This window comes from Etheostoma spectabile, chromosome 1 (genome assembly GCF_008692095.1).
Source record: "Etheostoma spectabile isolate EspeVRDwgs_2016 chromosome 1, UIUC_Espe_1.0, whole genome shotgun sequence".
NCBI lineage: Eukaryota > Metazoa > Chordata > Actinopteri > Perciformes > Percidae > Etheostoma > Etheostoma spectabile.
In genome coordinates, this window is record NC_045733.1 from 28,198,788 (window position 1) to 28,205,419 (window position 6,632).

General features: G+C 41.7%; 1 protein-coding gene and 1 long non-coding RNA gene across 3 annotated transcripts in view; both read right to left on the bottom strand.

The window, feature by feature from the left end:
* The window catches only part of LOC116689692 (AT-rich interactive domain-containing protein 3B), a 62,912-nt gene that overhangs the window by 47,855 nt on the left and 8,425 nt on the right, over nucleotides 1–6,632 (bottom strand). The window lies entirely within an intron of this gene.
* The window catches only part of LOC116689704 (uncharacterized), a 16,686-nt gene that overhangs the window by 4,515 nt on the left and 5,539 nt on the right, over nucleotides 1–6,632 (bottom strand). Inside the window, exon 2 of the long non-coding RNA XR_004332075.1 lies at nucleotides 4,344–4,351. This is a non-coding gene — a long non-coding RNA (uncharacterized LOC116689704). The remainder of the gene's footprint in view (nucleotides 1–4,343; nucleotides 4,352–6,632) is intronic.

Consider the following 6,632-nt stretch of genomic DNA (forward strand, 5'->3'; position numbering starts at 1 on the left):
GATCTGTTGGTCCATTTCTTTAACTGTCTATGGTTGACGCTAAAACGTCTTTGCTGCTTGATAGAAAAGTTAACTTTCACCGTTCTCCTTTTACATGATTGTTAGCGTCCAAGCCTTCCCCTTTAAGACAGGTGGTCATGTGGGCAGCGGGTGTATGCGACGTAACGTTAGTCCGATAGTCTATGAGCCCGAGGGGGTTTGTTATGGGAAGTGAGGCTCTTTGTGTGTAGAAATGTACCATAGGCAGCAGCTGCTGCCAACACAGCGATGCACATGCTTTTCCATGGGTAGTGAATTTACAGTAGTCAGTGTTTTATGTTCGCTGCAAAGACAAACTAAATTACCTGATTAATGCAACACACACAAAGTCTCCCAGCCCCTTTTCACCGCAGAAAGCTGCTACCAGCCAGGCTAAAGCTAATATAGTTTGCCTAAAGAAACAAGGCGTCTGTCCCAAACAACGTTACGGTTTGGAGCCGGAAACGTAACACTAATCCACAACAGCAGTCTGTTTCTGATAACGTCATTTACATGGATTTGAGTGTTCTTGTTGCTTTGTGTGAGACATGCAGGTCTGCGTGCACAGGAAACCACCAATCACAATAAATGTTGATGAATTTAGCAAACAAACAAACAAACAAGCATGCATGCATTATTATTAATCATTCACTTTAGCCTGGATTGATAGTATTATATGAGTACAATGGTGTCATGTGAGACAACCACTGTATTTAACTATCTAATTTCCCATTCCAAAATGTCTTCAGAAGAGTAACGTTGGTTACACAGCGCTTATGCTTTGGGGTTTGTAAAGCAATAAAGTTCAACAAAGTATGGGTCACATAAGAAAAGTTCCCCTTTTTATTTTCTATGTAGATGCACTCCCCTACAAACTCACCCCAGTAGTCAGGAATGATTTATTATTTCCAAATAAAGCTATTTGCCTTTTTTCATATTGCAATATATATCGCAAGGAAAAAAGTATCACAATGTCAGTTTTTTCAAATATTGTACAATAATAAGTACATGCAACACATGAACCATGCGAGCAGTGGTGCAAAGACAGATTAACAAGTTAAAACACAGTATATGCAGTATGAGACCATACTGTACACAGTAAAAGGACAACCTTGCATACTGTGCCAAAGGTCACTGCAACCAATGTGAACAGTAGTCTATATACATGTGTACTGTACACATCACTATATAAAGTCAGCCTATATAAAACTCAAGGAGACATCGCTGAACAGTGTTATATGACCTTGGCTCCTGCAGCTGCCAAATGGCTTGGTGGATGTCTTTGTTTCATTTGGCTATTCCCCTCTGTTTGCCTTCATTAAAGAGCAGGTGTTGAGATATGCTGAGTGGGAGTGGTTGTAAAGGACGAATGGAACCAGCGGTGTGGGGAGGGGGGCTTGATCAAATTACAGCAGGCATCAGTAGCTCAGTTTCCATCAGAAGCAGGGAAGTCAACCCTCCAGGGTCAATTTGGGAAAAAAGTGTGACAACTCTAATGGACGTGCAACATTTGCATTTAAATGTGAGAACTTTTTTTGCCATTCAATACAATTAAATGGAGATGAGCAGTGTGGCCCACAGTGACCGTGTGCATGAGGGCAGACATTTGCATAATGTTGCAGGAGGGATTACTTCAGCTAAAAGGCTTGTGCTCTTCACAGCTACATTTGCAAAGTGAGATTAAAACTAGTTCTGCTGAGAAAGCACAATATACTTCTTTGTGTTGTAAAGACATTTCTGTTATTCAAGGGACTAGTGCAGGTAATGTGGGATCTGACTGGAGGTGTGGAGACTTCAAGGGCCCAACTTTAAGCAAACATGTCCACAATGCAAATCACTAATGCATATAAATAATACAGCCACAAAGGAAATGAGCATTTCAACGTTGCGACAGCTGTGTTTTCTATCTCCATGAACCTATGATGAATCTGATCTACGACAGAATTACAATTGCCACTTGTACATTTATAAATTGAAGACCAGTGAAAATTTGTATTTGATATAAGTTGGATATGCATTTGAAGGGGCATACTGCTAGAAAAACTGTGTTTCGTTCAAAGTACATAGCTCTTCTTGAAATACTTTGAAACACAGGTTGCCAAACGTTTGACCATGGGACTACAGAGCTCCATTTAAATTCAGTTTGGTCCAAGTATTTTCCATCTAGGTTATTAGTGTGGCACACATTTCACCCAAATCAACAGTGTAGAGTAAAAAATGTAACTAATGATGTAAAGCCGTTCTCGTGTTGATGGAGAGCACAGTAGGATGCTATCAAGGCTGCAGAACAATTAATACATGAATGAATAACCTAACACAATCTAGATCCAGTGGTTTTGTGTGTGTGTGTGGATGGCGGTAGGGCTGACCCAAACGCTTTGAAGCTGGTGATGGACATCCAAATCAGTATTCAAATGTTTGTTTTTGTCTACGTTGTTTTTTCAAGTGATAGGTCCTCTCTCACCCAACAGAAAACGTCTGGCGGACTTTGCGAGACAGCTTTGATAAAGCTTTGAATATAGTTGCATATTTCTCACCGAAGCCCCAACCATGATATTCGGGACGGCCCTAGATGGCAGGATCATCCTAACAGACAACATACTGCCAATTAGTGCTGTGTTTGCTCAGGTCATGGTGTGGCCAAAGAGAAGCCTCCTCCTGTCTGTCAGCAGCAGATGGACTCAGACAGATAAAAAAAGTGTCTCTGCCTGCACCAGCGGGCCCTCCCACTCAGCTCCTCCCATTCAGGCCCTTTTGGCTTTTTTTCCTTTTACAGCCCCTGCGACACTGAGTGAAATGAATTGAAAGATCACCAATCAGGGGCCCAACTACAACACGGACATGCACCCATCCACCCCCATCAAACCCCCTGTCTCTTGTTGGGAGCCCCCGGTGGGAATGTTCACTGTTTGAAGAGTTAACTCTTTAATTCTGTCTGGAATGTTTCCTCTGGGTGGGGCAGTGTAGTGTGTTGAGCCAGACCACTAACCGCTCTTCTCCTTCTTCAGTATCTCCTCCCCCCTCTCCCTCCCCCCTTCATCTCCCTACTAAATTCAATACCTCTATTTCTGGGCAGAGGAAATCATCCACACGTGGCTGTTAAGAGCAGGTCAGCACAAACTGTGGCTTGGTCTAGGCCAGCCCGAGTACATCCAACACTAATTCAGATAAAACTGAAAATAGCATTTGCATGTGAAAAATGTCACAACAACAATGACATTTTAAGATCATTTAACAGATGTATGCTATCCAGTAATGTACCAAAAAATTGAAAGTTGTTCAGTTGAGCAAGTTCAGGTCACTTGGTGCCAGCAGTGTTAAACTTAAGCACATGACAAATGGCATCAAAAATTAGTGAGCATTGGCACACGTGATACTGGAAATTTTTAGTTCATTAACATTCATATTTGGTGGCTGTCAAAAATATCACCATCTTAGTTTTTTTAAATAATTGAATCATATTTTGGTCCTTGCCATACACAGCTCACAGGCTGGGCTATTTGGATAATATTGTGATAATTCATTTTAAAGATTTGAAGAACAAAATTATATTACTTCACTTCATATTAGGCCTGCCACGGTAGTCAGTGTTATGGGTGTAAAGGCCCTGACACCAAGCCGATAATCGGCCATCGGACAGTCTGACGAGGTCGATGACTTGATTCTGTTTTGGCGTGTTCCGTGCCTTAGTCCATTGGAGGGGCTTGGCTTTATTTTGGCTGACCTGACATGCTCGGCCGGAAGGCGGGCACTGCCGGCAGTCAGACTCAAATGACCAATCTGATTGGTGGAGTGCTAACCCGGAAATGACAAGCGGGATGAGCGTCTCTCAAAATCTGATGAAAATCTTTTATGGCCCTGACACACTAACCCGTCGGCTGACCGTTGGCAGAAAAGGCAGTCGGACTGACCGCCCCCCCGAGTTGGCCAAAAAAAAAAAAAAGTGTCTCGAAACCCACCGAAGCAATGCAGCAGCTGTTTGGACGAATGTGTCACGTGGCTCTGGTTTCTCCGAGGATTCAAAGGCAGACTGTCATGGCGGCTTGCTCAGAATAAAATCTCATATTTTACAAAAATAGTTCACCGAAATGTGTTTCTGAAAACATTTTAAGCGAGTTGGTGAATCGGTCTTCATTTCAGATCGACAAAGATTTGTCAGATTTTGAGAGACTCTAGTCACGCTCATCCCGCTCCTCGTCTCCGGGTTAGTACGTTACCAATCACATTGGTCATTTGAGTCCGACTGCCCGCAGTGCCGCCTTCAGACCGAGAATGTCAGGTCTGCTAAAATGAAGGCTGCCGGCCTGTCGTGACACAGAACACACCAAACAGACTCAAGTCACCAACCTTGCCAGACTGTCCGATGACCGATTGAATTAGTGTGTCGAGGCCGTTTTTAACAGGAGTGGAAATGGCCTCACTGTGGCATCCCTATTTCAACTGTGACTATTTTTTAAATACAACAGTCAATTCAAATTAAATTAAATGTTCCAATATTGGCTATATGTCAACTCTACTGGAAACTGGAAGAGCAAAATATAATTAGGCATCATTCAATTTTGAGGTTAAAAGGCCTTTATTTGTTTCCGTACCAACACAAGTTCAACCATAGCCATACCAGCCGGGCTACATTACGCACCGAGTAGCATCGATCAGGAAAACGCCATCAAAAAAAGGCAATCCAGTGATGCAAGCCCAGTTCGCCTCCATCCAACCCAAGCAGCAAAGGCCTGCTGTTAATGAGGCAAAGCACGGTTCACACAGCTGTGAACTAAAAACATAAACTGAAAAATTCCCAGAGAAACGCACCACATAAATAAATGTGTAAACACCACACCTCACTGCTGTCTGTTCACATGCTACCAAAAACCAACTTTGGTAAAAGAGTGTTTTGATAGTTTAGCACTCAATAGAAAGACATTCAAAGTAAAATGTTTCTATATTAAATATATATATATAAATAAAATTAATAAGCCTGAATGTACCAGGAATATATCTTAAATACACATTTTGACAAAATGAATTGAAGTGCTTGAGGCCACAATGCCATACAACAAATAAAATGTAAATATTATTTTAACAGTGTGCACACAAATTATGTTGAAGTTGTTCTGGTTAAACAAATATAGGAAACGAAAACAGAAATAGACAAAGAAATGGCAGGTCAACCACAACGTTGAGCTCAAAATAAAGTTAATCTGTATTCAGATCAGTGTTAGCTAGTGTAGCTAAGGGGGAAAAGCTTATTTGAAAATCAGGTTAACCATTTAGTGTCCAGACCATTCATCACAAATGCCATTAGTAATATAATTTTGTAGTCATGAAGACATCCAGGTGACAGAAAACCTGGTGAGGAATTAAAGTGAATTGCATTCACAAAGGGAAATGAAAAACATTTGAAAGAATTTGGGTAATTATATTGTATGCAACATAGGGTCAAGGGACCCCATTCTACACGTCATTCTATTTTTGGTCTTGGTGCTCAAAAATCCTCAAATGTGCGAACCACTGAACTGTTAAACAAAAGTTTGAAAACTGGAAATCAAAGAACGTTTTAATACACTGGGCTAAACTATATCTGACACATGAGACATATTATCTCTCACACATTACAGTCACACTTCTTGTTTTGAACTAGCACTGTAACATGTTGTAATGGACCTCAGCCTTCCTCATTGTTTCTCATCTGAATAACCTCCATTTGCAGGCGCTTTGCAGAAATAGGGGTCAGATGGTAATTCCAGCCTTATTACATCAGCCAAACAGGAACTCCAGTAAACAGAAGTAGTAGAACTAGTAGTAGTAGGAACTAAGTACACCATTTAAAACCCACTAACAGTTATGGCATGTGACACACTGACATAACGTTCATAAAGCAGAAACCAGGTCAGGTTGGCATATGCAGCATGCACACCAGGCACTGAGGTCTCCTAGCTCCCACTGTGACACTACTGACAGACATGGTGATACTTTTGTACATTCCTCACACATTCAGTGGCTTTCAACACTGCAGCTGATTCACTGGTTCACCAGAGTAAATTTGTTCCTCATTCCACTGTCAAAATGAAAACCTGAGTCCCATCTGCTAAATACAATGCCCTCCTCATTTATCATAAATGAACCATAAACGAGGCCAAACATTCCTGCCTCTAAAAGCTCACACACACAATCCTTATTGATCTCTGTGCTGCAGCCGTGCAGCTCCTTACTTCCTGGCTGATGTGTTGCTGGGGCAACAGCTAAATTATGCAACAGCGCTGGATCAACAGACAGGCTTCAGCGCTTGAGCAGCAGAAGCAGGGCTCAAGAGTGGCAAATGATGGCAGTGCTTAGCCCTGACAGATGCACAGTTAACCCCTGGAACCAGATTTGGACCACTGTGGACTGTTGGCCCTTTCTTTGTGTCAAATGAATCCCTGACCTAAGTTGTAGACTAGGTGTGCCTTCTGTTCTGCCTAGGCAAATGAGAGTAGGGCTGAAACTCGGGTTATTTGATTACTTAAAATCATTAATGCAAATAATTTTCACTGAAACTTTGTCTATAAACAATCTATTAAACTATATACAGACCACTGGGTTGTGTGTCAGTGTGTTTACATGCAGGTAAAAAAAAA